This window comes from Benincasa hispida, chromosome 2 (genome assembly GCF_027475165.1).
Source record: "Benincasa hispida cultivar pf3 chromosome 2, pf3_genome.v1.1, whole genome shotgun sequence".
NCBI classification, from domain to species: Eukaryota; Viridiplantae; Streptophyta; class Magnoliopsida; order Cucurbitales; family Cucurbitaceae; genus Benincasa; species Benincasa hispida.
In genome coordinates, this window is record NC_143479.1 from 34,805,917 (window position 1) to 34,825,155 (window position 19,239).

Below are 19,239 nucleotides of genomic sequence, written 5' to 3' on the forward strand. Positions count from 1 at the left end.
AAGAATATACTTGATCTCTGGGTCTACTTAGAGTTACCAGATCACCCCAGCACTCCTAAGTTGTTAGACTGCTCTCCGCATTGAACAGTCAGTACAAATAGATCTGTCCTACACATAACATGAAAGTATTCAACATTAACCGTTAACCAAGTCCCCAGCAACCGCGCCATAAACTTGTAACTCATTGGGATGTATGATATTAAGTGCTCATAATGATGCGATACTACTTCTATTTATGCGTTAATTATGGGTGTTCACGTAGTATGCCATGCGTTGTCACAAGTTTCCTTACAATAGAACCAAGTGTAATTCCACCACAAGTTTCTCGGTGTGATGCAAGGTCGAACACGGGGAAATGGTTTCGGTTATTGCGGTATGTTCATGGTATAAGCGACCAGGTTTTCAATCTTTTAAAAGGAGTTTTATACAGGTATGTAAATTGCAGTAAAATAAAGGAAAGTAGTAAAGATGCAATAAAACATAAAAATACAATAAACCAAAGCTAGATGTTACAAGATACAGACTTCATGTAGAAGATGCTAGGATTAAGGTTGGCTGTGAAGGTTGTGCAAAGATGTGGGATACAGTGACAAGTCTTATGAACAGAATAGAAGAGAAAGCCAAATAATACAATCAACGCAAGTTCTTAATTGGATTGAAGGTACAAATATTGTTCTGCTCTTCTCTTGGCATACACCTCTCAGTGATCAACCGTGCTCCCACATGTCTGTGGTGAAACAGAGACTAACGTAATGAACACAAGATTGCTTCCATGTCTGGAAGTACTACTTGCTTTATTTAACGCATTCTTCTAACCTTCTCTCGATAGATCAAAATGACATCTTCACTTCTGCTCTCATAGGTGAAGATGTCGTCTAGCATGCTTTAGCTAAACATATTTTATAACTTTAATATTGATTAAATTCTTAGTGATTCATATTGCTATAATTATTGTCATACTAGGTTGATTTTCATACAATTGGTGCATAATTACTAACTTTTGGCCGCAATATCTAGATAAAGTGGCATAAATAACTTGTATTTCTACAAGTTATCAGCATTCTCGATGTGAGATTCTAGAAGTGTGGGCTCTTTGTGGACTTAGTGGGAGATAACAAGTCTATCGTATAGACGATGCCCAATCATTTAAAATAAGCTCTGCCATCGTTTAGCAAAAGCTCCACGATCATTTCTCTATCAGCTAGCTGAGTGAACTATCGTGTTTTGTCACTCCATGATCGTATAGGCTTTCTTCAGCTATCGTTTAGTGAATCTCATTCACTTGACAACCAACTGTGAGAACTTCTGAGAATAGAAATCTCAATTCAACAACTAAATTTAGAAAAACATTTTTCCTTTTATCTAACGGTTACTATAAAACCACCAATAACCTCCTACTCAATTGGTTATTAGAGAAAAAGATATAATTATCCAATAATTAATATTATTATAAATATATATGATAACCAACTTACCATACTATATTTATAATCTATAGTTTAAATATCTCATCTCATGAAACATATAAACCATAGTTATTTTTCTATTTCATGGTACTTAATGTAAATCTCATTTACATTAATCCTCCACTTGATGTATCTTATACATCACACCAATCATATCATATATAATCGAATTACCTCTTGTCAATTTGAACATTTGAAATCAACACCAAGAACTGATTGTCAACTTGAATCCATTGAGCTACCAAGGGGACTTTATGGACTTGTAGCTCGAAGCTCCAACGGCACGTGAATAATTGACTAAACTCTTTAGTCATGGGATCTACCATCCATAAACTATCAGGCACTCCACTAAAGACCGACAGCTAAACTCTCCTTACTACAGATATATTATGTGTCCATATCAACCAATCAACAGTGCGATAACCCTTTATAGATCTCTCATAAGTATAGCTGGGCCAATATCGTTATGCCCCTATAGTTACATCTAACTCCTTAGGTACCATTGATCCCTCTAATGAACATAAGTCATAGTCCTACTATGATTGAGTCCTCTCTTCCAAAGAGAAGTTGTGGCCACTATGTTCGAGCCCCGGAATCAACCTTTAAGGGAGCAATCTATCTATTTACCGCTGCTTCGGGGAAGGAGTGAATTCCATCTTGTGTAACTGAGTTCCCAGCTCCCAAATCAGACAAGTCCCCAAAAAGGTAGGCAAGTTGAGTTGGCAATCTAGTCAGTCTCACCCATACTAATTAAAGGACTATCCTCAAAGGCAGGAGTTCCCAAAACACCCAGGATTGAGATCATGTCACCCATGGTCGTTTAGGTGAGATGTAAGTCTCCAGCACCAATGGCGTTATATATGAAGATTAGTCATCTGGTGGTCCGATCTTATGCAAACTCTTTGTATAGGACACCCCCGCTTGCATGTCTCCACATGAATGGTTGGGCTCTACCATCTGTAGTAGTTGACAACACTTGCAAACCTCTACAAAGCGGGCTGTATCTGTAGTGTCACTAGGATCAGGTATCCCACCTTAATCCTTATACTACAGACCTTTTTAGGTTATCACTTAAGGCATGATCCACTTGTATATCCCATATACATACTTAAGTTTACATACAATAACCATGGAGCTTTGTTTATTGAATATGAGTAAATGCCAAATAAAATTACTCTTATTTTATTCACAACAATGTGTATAAATTATAAACTATGAGTCTCTGGGAGAATTAGGACACTAATCCCAACAATCTCCCACTTGTTCTAATGCCTCAGAAGACTGTACAATCCAAGATAAATACATGTACAATATACAATAAACTAGGGCATACCCCAACATCATCTCCCATTTGCCGTAGACAAGATGTCGCATATCCCGTAGACCCAGACTCTCCAAGTGACCCTCGAACACTTTGGTCGTGAGAGCCTTTGTAAATGGATCAGCAACGTTGTGCACTGACGAAATCTTCATGACTATCACATAACTACGATGCACAATCTCCTAGATCAAGTGGTATTTTCGCTTTATATGCTTGTCCCGATGATGATGTTGAGCTTCCTTCGAATTTTCCACAGCCTCGCTTTTACCACAATAAAGAGTGATTGGCAAATCCATATTTGCAACAACTTCCAAATCTATAATGAATTTCCTCAGCCAAACAACCTCCCTAGCTGCTTCACAAATGGCCACGTATTCAGCTTCTATAGTTGAGTCTTGATGCAACCTTGCTTGATGCTTCGCCACACTACAGCCTCTCCATTCAGAGTGAACACTGACTCCGATGTCGATTTACGAGAATCTCTATCGGTCTGAAGGATACTTGAGGATCGACTTGACTGCCATCCAGTGATCAAATCCTTGATTGGACTGATACCTGTCTCTACTGCATAAAAAATGTCAGCTCTAGTACATAACATTGTATACAATAAGCTTCCAACAGCAGAAGCATAGGGAATCCATCTCATCTCCTCATCTTTTTGAGGTGTCTTAGGACACTGACCCTTAGACAATATGATTCCATGCCGGACGGGTAACAAACCCCTCTTAGAATCCTACATCCTATACCTGATCAACATTTGATCAATGTACGATGCTTGAGACAAGACTAACCTTTTGTTCTTACGATCTCAAATGATCTGGATTCCTAGAACATACTGTGTCTCACCCAAATCTTTCATTTAGAACTGGGCAGCTAGCCACTTTTTAATGTCAGTAAAAAATCCTACATCTTTCCCAATGAGTAGGATATGATCCAAATACAATACCAGGAAAGCTACTGAGCTGTTGATGATCTTTTTATAAACATAAGGCTCAACAATATTCTGATCAAAGCCAAACGACTTAACTTCACTGTCAAATCTAATGTTCCATAATCTAGACGCTTGTTTCAGCCCATAAATGGACCTATTAAGCTTGCAAACTCTTTATTCTTGATCTAGAACTATGAACCCCTTTGGTTGAGCCATGTAGATGGTCTTCTCAAGACTACTATTAAGAAAGGCATTCTTGACGTCCATTTTCCATATCTCATAATCATAAAGTGTGGCTATGGGAAGGAGTATTGTGATAGACTTGAGCATGACAACAGGTGAGAAAGTTTCCTCATAGTTTACTCCCTCAACCTGGGTATAACCCTTTGCCACAAGTCTAGCCTTAAAGGTTTGCACCTTTCCATCTACACCTCTCTTTCGCTATAGATCCACTTACATCTATAGGTCTTACCCCATCAGGTGGATCCATAAGCTCCCAGACGTTATTGAAGTACATAGACTCCATCTCTTGGTTCATGCTTTAATCCATTTATCCTTGTCAACATCCTCCATTATTTTCTTAAAAGATAATGGATCCTCAACCCCATCATTAGAAATGACATTTTAGGCTTTAGTCAAACCCAAGTATCGATCCGGTGGGTTCATAACCCTCCCACTACGTCGAGGCAGTCTCATCTCTTGAGCTGGTTGACTAGATGTACCGACATCAACAACTCTTGTTGATCTATCAGCCTGTTGAACAACTCTTGTTGAACCCTTAGTAGTCTCAGTCTCACTAGAAATCTCGCGTAAAACATGCTTACTACGTGGTTGATGATCCCGGATGTGGTCTTCTTCCAAGAAGATAGCATTTGTAGAAACAAACACTTTTTTCTCACTCGGATCATAGAAGTATCCACCCCTTGTTTCCCCGAGGTAACCTACAAAGAGGCAAACTTTTGAATGTGGTTCTAATTTCTTCGGTCACAAGCACGTGGGCCGGACACCCCCAAATCCTAAAGTGGTGTAAACTACCTTTATGGCCTTTCCACAACTCAAAAGGTGCTTCAGAAACACTTTCTGAGGGAACGTTGTTCAGAATTGAGCATGCAGTCTCCATTGCAAAACCCAAAACGAGTCTAGAAGATGAGCGTAACTCATCATAGACTGAACCATGTCCAACAAGGTTCTGTTTCTCCTTTCTGATACACCATTCTGTTGAGGTGTAAGTGGGGCTAAGAGTTGGGACGTAATCCCATGTTCTATCATATAGTTTTGGAATTGAAGGTCCATATACTCTCGACCACGATCAGATTGTAGTGATTTTATCTTCTTACCTAACAAGTTTTCAACTTTAGCCTTATACTCCTTGAACTTGTCAAGGGCTTCAGACTTACATTGCATTAGGTAGAGATACCCATACCTTGAATAATCATCTATGAAAGAGATGAAATATTCATGCCCACCTCAAGCCTTAACACTCATCGGACCACAAAGGTCTGAATGCACAATCGTATTGAGGTTAATATGACCTAATCTTAGATGACACTTCAAAGTTCGTTTGGTCATTTTGCCTTTAAGGCATGATTCACACACCGACAAGGAGTTTCCTTCTAAACCAACTGCTCAATCGTATTAAGGTTAATATGACCTAATCTTAGATGCCATAGATGGACATTTTCTTTAGGAGAAACCTTTGGTCTTATAGCTATTGTTGTCGTATTGAACATTTGAGTATTAAACAAGGCTTTTATGACTAACAACCTTATTACATATAAGTTACTTTCCATTGAACCAAAACCAATCTCTATTCCGTTTTTGAAAATAAACACTTTATTCTAATAAAAGAGGATGGTATAACCTTGTTCAATGAGACAAGAAACCGAGATTAAGTTCCTCTTGATATGAAGAACTACGAAAACATTATCTAGTATTAGATAATGTCTCTTGTCCAAAAATAACTTCAGTCAGCCAATAGCAGCAACTGAATCAACCTCACCAGTAATAACCCAAAGTGTCATCTCTCCTTATGGCAACATTTGCCAGGAACTGAATCCTTGGTAAGAGGAACTGACGTGATTAATAGCACCCCAATCAAGGATCTAGGTAGAATCATCATTCTTTACCAAACACGTCTCCAAGACCAATAAATCAGATTTACTATATTTAGACATCCTCCTCTTTTGGAGAGTAGTGGGATCAGTATCAGAATCTAAATAAGCTCAAAATTCAATTTTAAAGAACACTTCTTTTCCATGAACTTTATCAGAGTCAACAACAATTGCTTCCTTTTGCTGGAGTTTAACTTGGGAATTAACTTTACTAGTTTTGAGATCCATCCCTCTATGCTCAAAAAGTAAAAAAATGACGTTCAAACAAATCTTTCAATGAGTCCATGATCTCGCGTGCAATGACCATGTTCTTAACCCTTTTATCCAAAACATCAGGTATGCTAGCCATGATGTGAAGTCGGGCCAATGAATTAGCCTTCATCCACAACTCATATGCATTACGAACACTTTGTGGTGCATTAAGGGTCAAGACTTAAGGACATTCCTTAACCATGACAAAATCAAGGTCGTTTACCATGAAATACATTTTACAAGACTTTTTCCACTGTATGTAACTAGTCAAATTAGAGGCATTAAACGAAAATACAAACATGTTGCTTAAAACAAAAACACATTGACTTACGTTATGTTTTAAGTAAACACCCGTTGAAAAAAGATACAACATCCAATAAGGTTTAGCAAAACTAACATGAACCCCGTGTGACATCTAGTTTCGCAATGACACTTCAAAGGTTTAGGGCAAAAGCCACCGAAGGGAGGTTAATTATCCCTCCTTTGGATTGAGAAATTTTCAACCAGCCATTAATACCAGAACAACTCTTGCTCTTATAACGACTAGCCATCATTGATTTGGTCAAGAAATCATTAACTTACTTAACAATTTCCCGTAAGTGTACCTACCATTTTAGGCCCTAGAGTTCTGCCCTACGCATCCAATCTGAAGGGAAAAAATCCGATTGGGGAAAAAACTAAAGCGACCCTATCCATTTCTAGAGTTCACCTTGATCTTGATCAACTGCACAAAACCCATCCGAATGGGGACGCTCCCACGACGCCATGAGGAAGTACAAAATGATCTCACTGTTCAAACCAACGATAGAGATCGTAGGACATGTTGACACACACTCTTCACCCACTTACTATAAACACTCTCTCTGTCCACCTTGATAATGACTCATGCAAATACCATCCGAAGGGGGATGCTCCCATGGAACCACGAGGCCAAGCATGAGTCTCACGATGTGAACATTTAGGGAGAAATGTGAGTGGAATCATTGACATATCAAATATATCTCTTCCTCCCACTGAGTTTTTTATAACCTAGCGTTTAGTTTACTTAGAAAAAACATGGCTTTGGATTTTAACTAAGTGTCTTTTTAGGTTTGTCCAAGACTAACATTTATCTTGGAAACAACTTTTGATCATCATCCATTAAACTCTTTATTGGAATCTTTGGCCAACTGTCGCATGCTTTTAGAAAATCTATCTAATTTACCTTTCCAGGTAGGTTCCTAGGTAGGGGTGTGGTTTTGACAAAAGGTCCCTTATAGACAGATTTAATGCAATTTGAATCTTTTATGCCAATCAATTTAATCCTATTAAATTGATTTAAAAGATTAAGCTAGGTTACTAATCCCATTAGAACCTTTGAACTTAGGTCTATCTCAATCCAATTTTAAAACCCTTTTAAAACATGAGTTCACCGTAAGTTCGTATGCAACACTTTCTTATTGATGTTAGTTCTAATTTCTATTATAACACTTATAAAAAAAACAACCAAAACCATTCACAACGCAAAGCAAATGCATACGAGGCATTCATAACGCTTATAAACAGCCTAAGTGTCATGCTCCGTGCATTGTTCATTCATTGCTACTTTTTATATAACACTTATACAAAACAGCAACGAACCAAGCAAAATATGCTTCCATTCACCCTTATACTATAACTCTTATAATATAAAGGTGATGCATGATAATGCTTCTTGCATTCACAAATATAACTCTTATATTTCCATGATGCATGCGCATGCTTTGTTGTAATTTCATCATGCCATATTATAACACTTATAATACATGATACATGAATAATTGCACAACCTAAGGTGGGTTTCAAAACTATATGTCATACATTATGCCATATAAACCACATACATCTCATGTATATTAAACAAAAATTGCCTCAATTGATGAACCTGGAAAAATTGCCTCAAATCCTAAAAAACTAAAGCTAACTATTACAAAACAAAGAGTCTTCGATTCAAACAGGTGAACCGGGTCTTGAACCGTCCGGGCGAAGTCCGTGTCTCCACTGATCATGTACCAAAACCACTGCGATCAACTACATGAAAGAGCAAACACTTTACTGAATCGTTTACCTTGTACCTTTTACTATGCGATGAAGCACGAGGTACGCGATCGTGCAACGCGCTTCACAATGCAAGCCTTATACGATCATCTAAACAGCAACTATGTGGTGAAGCACTATCGTCTAAATGATCGTTGAGCGACTGCCTTCATATTGTATACCGTGATCGTGTAGTCAGTAACTATGTGATGAGGCATGCTAACTACACGATCGTTTAGCGCGCACCTTTTTCTAGACGATAAGCATCAAATGCTCCCACTCGTTTGTTTACCACCAGCATCTACGCAATCAGACAACCAATGCTATGCAATAGAGTAAACGATTTACCCCATCATTTAGCGTTAGTTAAATAATCGTTTAGTAAATACTACATGATCGCATAGAAAAATATACACGATCGTTTAGCGAAATCCCAACAATCGTTTACCTGAGGCTACGACACGACCAACTCTTGGTCTTCTTCTTCGCTGAGAACCGCATCTCCATGCTTCAAAATTTCATCACGAACAACTCGACAAACTCAAACACTTCGAATTATAGACTCGATTGCATGTTAATTATGCCCAAAAACATAGGAGCCCTTACAAATTAACACTTTGTAATTAAAATAAAGCTTTAAATAGAGGCAAGTAAACCCGTAAATGTTCATCAATGCCATCCACAAATGCATTTAACAATTAAACGCAATGCAGAAAACCCACCACGACTGAAAAATAAGTTCAAAATAGAAATGAAATTTGGAATATCAGAACAACCCGACTCTGATACCAATCGAAGGAAATTGGATATGAGGATTTTCATGAGCAGTGGAATGATCGTTCCAAATTCCATTTGTATTTGAATATAAATAATTACAGTAACCAAACTTCAACTAAGCGATCATGCACAAAATGAAATTACAACATGCTTTACATAAGATCAAAGGATAGAATTATACATACATTTGAAGACCATCTTCAAACATCCTCGATCATGAACGCTCAAACAATCAGCAAGACAGCAAACCCAAACGCTCAAACATTACGACTGCAACACAACACGATCACAGCAATCACGAACTAAACAAACTCCAAGACCACGAACACAGCGAATGGCCTCCAAACAACCTTGAACTATGTCGAGTTGAGTACAACACCACCACAATGGCTACAAGAAGTGTGGGCTCTATATGGACTTGGTTAGAGGAATAGACCAAAAGAACAATCATGTAAACGATTGACCAAGTGGGAGATGACAAGTCTGTCATATAGACGATGCCCAATCATTTAGAATAAGCACCACGATCGTTTAATAAAAGCTCCACGATCATTTTGCTTTTGATTAGCTGAGTGAACTATCGTGTAGTGTCACCTCACAATCATATAGTGTCTCTTCAGCTATCATTTAGTGAATCTCATTCACTTGAAAGCCAATCGTGAGAACTTCTAAGAATAGAAATCTCAATTCAACAACTAAATATAGGAACACATTTTTCCTTTTATCTAATAGTTACCATGAAACCACCAATAACCTCCCATTCAATTGGTTATTTGAGAAAAAGATATAATTATCTAATAATCAGTATTATTATAAATATATATGATAACCAACTTACATACTATATTTATAACCTATAGTTTTAATATTTCATCTCATGAAACATATAAACCATAGTTCTTTTTCTATTTCATGGTACTTAATGTAAATCTCATTTACATTAATCCTTCACTTGATGTATCTTATACATCACACCGATCATATCATATATAATCGAATTACCTCTTGTCAATTTGAACATTTGAAATCAACACCAAAAATTGATTCTCAACTTGAATCCATTGAGCTACCAAGGGGACCTTATGGACCTGTAACTCGAAGCTCCAACGGTACGTGAATAACTGACTAAACTCTTTAGTCATGGGATCCACCATCCGTTAACTGCCAGACACTCCACTAAAGTCCGACAGCTGAACTCTCCTTACTACAGTTATATTATGTGTCTATATTAACCAATCAACAGTGCGATAACCCTTCACAGATCGCTCATAAGTATAGCTGGGCCAATAACCGTTATGCCCCTGTATATGCCCCTGTAGTTACATCTAACTCTTTAAGTACCACTGATCCCTCTAATAAGCATAAGTCATAGTCCTACTATGACTGAGTTCTCTCTTCCAAAAAAACGTTGTGGCCACTATGTTCAAGCCCCAGAATCAGCCCTTAAGGGAGTAATCTATCTACTTACCGTCCTCAAAGGAAGGAGTTCCTTAAACACTCAGCCTTGAGGTCATGTAACCCATGGTCATTTAGGTGAGATGTAAGTCTTCAGTATCAACGGTGTTATAGGACACCCCCGCTCGAATGTCTCTATATGAATGGTCAGGATCTACCATTTGTAGTAGTTCACAATACTTGCAAACCTCTATAAAGCAGGTCATATCGTAGTGTCACCAGGATTAGGTATCCCACCTTAATCCTTATAGTACTGACCTATTTAGGTAATCACTTAAGGCATGATCCACTTGTATATCTCATATACATGCTTAAGTTTACATACAATAACCATAGAGCTTTGTTTATTAGATATGAGTAAATGCTAGATAAAATAACTCTTATTTTATTCATAATAATGTGTATAATTTAAAAACTACGAGACTTCGGGAGAATTAGGACACCAATCCCAACACTTGGCTAGTTTAAATGACGTTTTGGCCAAGAAGCATGAGCATATGATCTCAGCGCGTGAGATCATGGAGTCCTAGTGGGGAATGTTCGGACAATCTCTGGACAGCTCAAGCACGAAGCTCTCAGATGCATCTTCAACTCCAAAATGAAGGAAGGCAAATTTGTTCGTGAACATGTTCTAAACATGACGATGCACTTCAATGTAGCAGAGATGAATGGGTCACGCATCAATGAGGGCAGCCAGGTTGGCATCATTTTACACTCGTTACCAGATAGCTTCCTGCACTTATTAAGTAATGCTATGTTGAACAAAGTAGACTATACCTTTATAACTCTCCTGAGTGAGTTGCAGACATTCCAATCCTTGCTGAAAATTAAGGAGAAGAAGGTTGGTGAGGAAAATGTTGCTTCATCATCAAAGAAGTTACATCAGAGTTTGACCACAGGGACTAAGTCTGCACCTTCTACTTCTAACACTTCCAGGTGGAAGAAGAAGAAAGGTGGTAAGGGGAAGAGGAAGAAACCTGCTAACCCACAACCTATCGCTCAGTGGGGAAGGCGACTAATGTTGGTTGGCAAAGGAAAGTGTTTCCATTACAACCAAGATGGGCATTGGAAGCGGAATGGTCCTCACGTGATAAAGGAGAAGAAGAAGGCTAAGGCTAAGGCAAAACAAGGTAAATATGATTTACTAGTTTTGGAAGCTTGTATAGTGTAGAATGATGATTCTGCCTGCATTATTGACTCTAGGGCCACTAATCATGTTTGTTCTTCTTTTTAGGGGATTAGATCCTGGCGTCAGCTTGAGGCTAGAGAGATGACAATGCAAGTAGGCACCAGGTACGTCATCTCCGCTGTGGCAGTGGGAGGACTCCAGTTGACTTTACAGAAGAAATTTATCATTTTGAATGATGTATATGTATTTCCTGAGTTAAAACGGAACTTAATTTCTGTAAAGTGTCTGATAGAATGTAAATATACTCTTCATTTTTCATTGAATAAAGTGGTTATTCTAAAAGATTATGTTGAGATTTCTTCAGCAAAACTGGAAAAGAATTTCTATGTGCTAAGTCCGTTAGCAACAAATTCCTTCCATAACATAGAGATGTTTAAAACTTTCATAACTCAAAATAAAGGTTTCTCCTAAGAAAAATTCCCAACTTTGGCACCTTCGATTAGGGCGCATCAATCTCTCTAGGATTTAGAGGTTGGTGAAGAATGGACTTCTAAGCGAGTTAGAAGAAAATTCTTTACCTGTGTGCGAGTCATGCCTTGAAGGCAAGATGACTAAAAGACCTTTTACTGGAAAAGGTTATCGAGCCAAAGAGCCTGTAGAGTTAGTGCATACAAAATTTTGTGATCCGATGAATATGCGAGCCAGGGGAGGCTATGAGTATTTCTTCATTTTTACTGATGATCACTCTCGGTATGAGTATGTTTATTTGATGCAATGGAAGTAAGAATCCTTTGAAAAGTTCAGAGAGTTCAAGGCTGAAGTTGTAAACACATTAGATAGATGGATTAAAATACTTCGATCAGATCGGTGTGGAGAGTTTTTGGATTCTGAGTTCCAGAACTATATGATAGAACATGGAATCGTTTCCCAACTCTCAGCGCCGAGTACATCTCAATAGAATGGTGTATCGAAGAGGAGAAACATAACCCTGTTGGACATGGTTCGGTCGATGATGAGTTACGCTTCCTTACCGGACTCGTTTTAAGGTTTTATAGTGGAAACTGTAGCTTATATACTCAACTGCGTTCCTTACAAGAGTGTTGCAAGAACACCTTTAGAGTTGTGGAATAGGCGTAAAGCTAGTTTGTGTCACTTCTGCATATGAGGCTGCCTAACACATGTGCTTGAGGCCAATCCAAAGAAACTAGAACCATGTTCGAGGCTGTGCCTATTTTTAGGCTACCTCAAAGGCACACGAGGGGGTTACTTTTATGATCTTAAGGAAAATAGACTATTTTTGTCAACGAACGCTACCTTCTTGAAGGAGGATCATATGAGGGAGCACAATCCACATAGTAAAATTGTGTTGTGTGAACTTGTCACACCCCGCCCCGAGCCTGCACTCCTAAGCTCGAGGAGAAGCGTGAGGGACTGCAGATACCACCCTTTTCTGATACCTACTGTCCAATTGAACCTCTTTACTTTGTGCAAACTTTAAGTCAAGGAGATAACAACTACTAATTAAGTAGGCCCATTTTATCATAGCAATGTAATGTTTATACAACTCCAAAAGTTAACTACAAAGTTTACAACAACCACTCTTAAAACCCTTTGGAAGTGTGACCGTGTCATGTGGCAGACCTTGACCTTAGCAGCACCCTGGAACTCCTCACCTTTCGTTACCTGGGAAGAAAAACATGAAAGAAAAGAATGAGCTTTACAAAGCTCAGTGAGTGGTAAGCAACTTCTAAAGTCTATTTCAACTCATAATAACGAGCACATCATAAATATGAGGTTACATTCAAACCTCAGCCTTGAATGAGTCTGTTCTCAACTCTATCTACGTGCACGACAAATAGTTAAACTGATAACTACATAGAATGAGTCTATTCTCGACCTACACACACGGTAGATAGTAACCGTTATTAATTATAACGCTTACTCTTTTTGTTTCCCCTTTGTTCCCTATGTCTCCTATGTGCACATAGCTCCCCACTCATGGGCTCAGAAGCTAGGCCCGTCAGTCCTCTAACCATCCCATATGAGGATCCTCCCACAGGCTCAGGAACTAGGCCTCTCGGTCCCCTGACCATCCCGTGAGGTTTTGCTTTTGGGCTCAGGAACTAGGTCTATTGACCCTCTGACCATCCCGATCACATAATCTCATTCTCATGGTAGATACTCATTCATATATATGCTTTAAGACTTAAAGTAAATTACCACTCATCTTGGTAAGTATAGGAATCTTTCTCTTAGAAGTTCCTTGATCTTCCCGGGCTCCTCTTTTGAACCCTAAATTCCAGATTCAAATCAAAGCTCAAATTACTCAGATTAGCCTAGTATGGCAATAATTATAAATGCTTGCGCTTACACCCACTAACGCTAAAAAGATGGAAGACAAGCCCAACTTTACTCTGTTTTATAGGAGACCAAGTCACCACTTGCACTCAAGGCTCATGAGAAACTAATTAAAGCATCTCTATCACATTGTGCCCGTCGATCAACCATGAAGAGACAATTATCGAAGAAATGGCACAATGCGACAGTCGGTCTAGAGCTATGCTTCAACCGTATGCGGTAATAAAACAAAACACCGCATGCAAACCTATGATCGAAATATGCAACTGAGCAGTGCAAGAGCAGGGGATTGAGACACATGTACAACTAACAGTTGTGCAGAATTGATGGTCTGATAGCATAACAGAAGGAATAATATCCCTCTATCTGTGGAATTACCATAACCATCAAGTGGGGACCACAAGGCCGGAGTCAAAGATCTGTTCCTATAAATACCCTATTGATTTCAGAGAAAGGTAGGTATTTGATACGGGGCTAAGTGATGTAAGATTTTAGAGAGAAAAGGCTGAGTTGAGTGTTGAAGAGAAGAAATCTGGGAAGAGAACGAGATAAGGCTGAGAGGTGAATCTCAGGTCCGACCTACCATAAACCCGATCGAAGCTTTGTGTAGAGCCTGAAAGGGAAGCTCTTCTTGCCATCGAACCCATCCAATCCGGCAAGCAGATCTCCATCAAATCTGTGCCAAGACATTGGCACTTGTTTCTATCTGTTCTGTCTCTCTTTCATTGTATTCCATATTTTCTTTATCTCTTCATTCACACATCATGTATCAAACGCTTAGTAGAAATTTTAAATGTTTCAATAGATTCCATTTACCATTTTCTGTCTGTTTTCGTTCACCCATTAGTCACTTTCTTCATGATGTTTTCTTAATCTCCAGATGAGCAATATGAATCACCAAGAATTTAATCTGTATTAAAGTTATGAAATACATTTAGCTAAAGCATGCTAGACGACATCTTCACCTGTGAGAGTAGAAGTGAAGATGTCATTCCGATCTATCGAGAGAAGGCCAGAAGAGTGCGTTAGCTAAAGCGAGTAGTACTTCAAAATATGGAAGCAACCTTGCGTTCATTACGTTAGACTCTATTTCACCATAGACATGTGGGGAACACGGGCGATCACTGAGAGGTGTGTGCCATGAGAAGAGCAGAACAGTATTTTTACCTTCAATCCAATTAAGATCTTGCGTTGTTTGTAAAACTTATCTTTCTTCTTCTATTCTGTTCATAAGACCTGTCGCTGCATCCCACGTCTTTGCACAACCTTCACAACCAGCCTTAATCCTAGCATCTTGTACATGAAGTCTATATCTTGTAACATCTAGCTTAGGTTTATTGTATTTTTATGTTTTATCGCATCGTTACTGCTTTCCTTTATTTTACTGCACTTTACATACCTGCACAAACTCCTTTATAAAGAATTGAAAACCTGGTCGCATATACCATTAACATATCGCAATAACTGACACCAGTTCCCCGTGTTTGACCTCGGATCACACCGAGAAACTTGCGGTGGAATTCACTTGGTTTCATCGTAAGGAAACTTGTGACAATGCAGAGCATACTACATGAACATTCCAAATTAACTCATAAGTAGTATCGCAACATTATGAGCACTTCATATCATACATCCCATACGCGTTACAATTTGTATGGCTCAAAAAGTTCTTGATTGATCTGGAAGTTGTTCCAGACATGTCTCGGCCCATCACCTTTTATTGTGATAATAGTGGTGAGGTGGGGAACTCTAGGGAGCCTAGGAGTTACAAGCACGACAAACATATAAAGTGGAAGTATCATCTCATCCACGAGATTGTGCATTGAGGGGATGTGATAGCCACAAAGATCGCTTCGGAACACAACGTTGCTTACTCGTTTAAGAAGGCTCTCACGGCTACAGTTTTTTAGGGTCACCTTCAGGGCATGGGTCTACGGGACCGCCCGTGGCTGGTCTAGGGCAAGTGGGAGATTTTTTTTATTGGGCCTTAGTGCCCTAGTTTATTGTTTTGTACTTGTTTTTATCTTGTACACCCACTCACTTTAAGACAAGTGGGAGATTGTTGGTGTTACTTTGAATTGTGCATCTTTGTTATTCAATATTTACCATAATTAGTTTATCCAAATGAACATACGTAATACATCTAATATATGTTATAAAGTTGGTTATGAAGGAAATCGAAACTGAGATTTGGATGAGCAGTGGAACAAGATTATTCCAAATTACAATCATGAATAAAAATTGCATTTACAGTCGACTTCAAACAAGCAGTTATGCAAATAATACAAAAATTATAGCATGAGAATCTCAAATGTACAGGGGGAAAAACTGTACCAAAAAATGCAACAGCATCTCCATGCTACAATGCGCGACCGCTCGAGCAATAGCAGCCACAAGCACTCAATCTACACGACTGCAACACCGCGTTAACACAACATGAACACTTTGCGCTCATCTTTAATGATCTCCTCGGTCACAAACTCCTCCACAACATGAACAAACTCCTTCACAACACCACGAACGGCCTCTAGAAAACCTCAACAGTGTTGAGTTGAGTCTGACACCACCAACAAGATGACCTTGGTATTCTCGGTGTGAGAATCTAGAGGGTGGGCTCTGTTGGACATGTTATGAGACAGATGAACAGAGGAAACACCGATCGCGTACATGACTGGGCAAGTGGGAGATAGCGGAGACCTATCGTATAGGTTGATGCCCAATTGTTTAGATAAAGCTATGCGATCATCTAGAAAAAGCTATGCGATCATTTAACTCTATCGTCTAGCTAGGTCTGTCGCCTACAGACACTACATGGTCGTTTATCTTGGGCCAGTGATCATCTAGCAAAACTATGCGATCGTTTAGTAAATACTGCACGATCGTTTAGCTTGCACCTGCATAGACGTTTAGAACGCTTAGCCGTTGTTTAGTAAATCTGAATTTACATAATGACTTCGTGAGTTTCTTTTTCATGAGAGAAAACTCAAAAACATTTTGAAATATTTGTAAAGAAAACTTTTCAAAATAGGAAACCACTTTCCGTTTAAACTCACGGTTACCATGATCCAATAACTACCCACTACTTTGGTTATTTAAAAGAAAAAGAATTAATTATCAAATAATTAATATTATTATAAATATAAATGATAACTAACTTATCATACTATATCTATAACCTATAGTTTTAATATTTCATCTCATGAAACATATAAACCAGTTCTTTTTCTATGCCATGTTACTCAACATAAATCTCATTTACATCAATCCTTCACTAGATGTATCTCATACATCATACCGATTATATCATATATAATCAAAATACCTCTTGTCAATTTGAACATTTCAAATCAACACCAACAACTGAATCTCAACAAAATCCAAGCTACCAAGGTTATCTCATGGACCTGTAGCTCGAAGCTCCAACGGTACGTAAATAACTGACTAAACTCTTTAGTCACGGGATCCACCATCCGTTAACTTCCAAGCACTCCACTAAAGACCGACAGCTGAACTCTTCTTACTACAGATATATTATATGTCCATTTTAACCAATCAGCAATGCAACCCTTCACAGATCGCTCGTAAGTACAGCTAGGCCAATAACCGTTATACCCCTGTAGTTACATCTGTCTCGTTAAGTACTACTGATCCATCTAATGAACATAAGTCATAGTCCTACTATGACTGATCTTCCAAAGAAAAGTTATGGCCACTATGTTCAAGCCCTGGAATCAGCCCTTAAGGGAGCAATCTCTCTATTTAACCCTGCTTCAGGAAAGGAGAGAATTCCATCTTGTGGATTGAGTTCCCAGCTCCAAGATCAGACAAGTCCCCAAAATGGTAGGCATGTTGAGTTGGCAATCTGGCCACTCTCACCCATACTAATCAAAGGATCGCCCTCAAAGACAGGAGTTCCCAAAACATTCAGGATTGAGGTCGTGTCTCCTATGGTCGTTTAGGTGAGATGCAAGTCTCTACTATCAATGACGTTATATATAGAGTCTAGTCATCTCGTGGTCCAGGTCTTATAAAACTCTTTGTATAGGACACCTCTGCTCCACGTCTCCATATGAATGGTCAGGATCTACCATCTGTAGCAGTTTACAAGACTTGCAAACCTTTACAAAGCAGGCCGTATCTGTAGTGTCACTAGGATTAGGTATCCCACCTTAATCCTTATACTACAGGCCGATTTAGGTTATCACTTAAGGCATGATCCACTTGTATATCACATATACATACTTAAGTTCACATAAGATAACCAAGGTGCTTTGTTTATTGGATATGAGTAAATGCCAGAATTAAATAACACTTATTTTATTCATTGAACAATGTGTATCTTTACAAAACAACAAGACTTCGGGAAAATTAGGACACCAATCCTAACAATCTCCCACTTGTCCTAATGACTCGGGAGACTAATGTACAATATAGTATAAAAATGTACAATATACAATAAACTAGGGCATACCTAAATATCATCTCCCACTTGCCCTAGACAAGATGCCGCATGTTCCGCAGACCCAGACGCTCTAGGTGACCCTCGAACACGTTTGCCGTGAAGGCCTTTGTAAAGGGATCAGCAACGTTGTATCCCGTAGAAGCATCACATGCTCCCACTACGATCGTCTACCTCCCGCGTCTACGCAATCGCGCAACCAACGCTACACGATAGGTGAACGATTTACCCCATCGCTTAGTATCAGCTAAACGATCGACTAAAAAGTACTACACGATCGTCTAAAAAAACTACTGAACGATCACTTAGTAAAATCCCAACGACCATTTACCTAAGGCTACACGATTCAACCAACACTTGGTCTTCTTCTTCGTTGAAAAGTTACAGACTCGATTGAAAGTTAATTTCGCACGACGAACGACACGACGAACTTGAACTATTCGAAATACAAACTCGATTGAAAAGTTAATTTCACCAAAAAAACAAAAGGACTCTTACAATTAACAATTTTTAATACTTAAAGCTTTAACCAAAAAGCAATTTAAACCCGAGATGTTCATCAGTTTCATCCATCAATGTAGAAAACGATTAACTACAAATGCAGAAACCCACCACGACTGTAAAAAGCATTCAATTCAGATCTGTAATTTGGAATATCAGAGAACCTTGCTCTGATACCAATTGAAGGAAATCAGAAGCAAGATTTCCAGGAGTAGCGGAACAAGATTATTCCAAATTACAATCATGAATAAACAATGCATTTATAGTCGACTTCAAACAAACAGTTATGCAAATAATACAGAAATTATAGCATGAGAATCTCAAATGTACAGAGGGAAAAATTGTACGAACAAATGCAGCAGCTTCTCCACGATACGATGTGCGACCGCTCGAACAACAACAGCCACAAGTGCTCGATCTACAG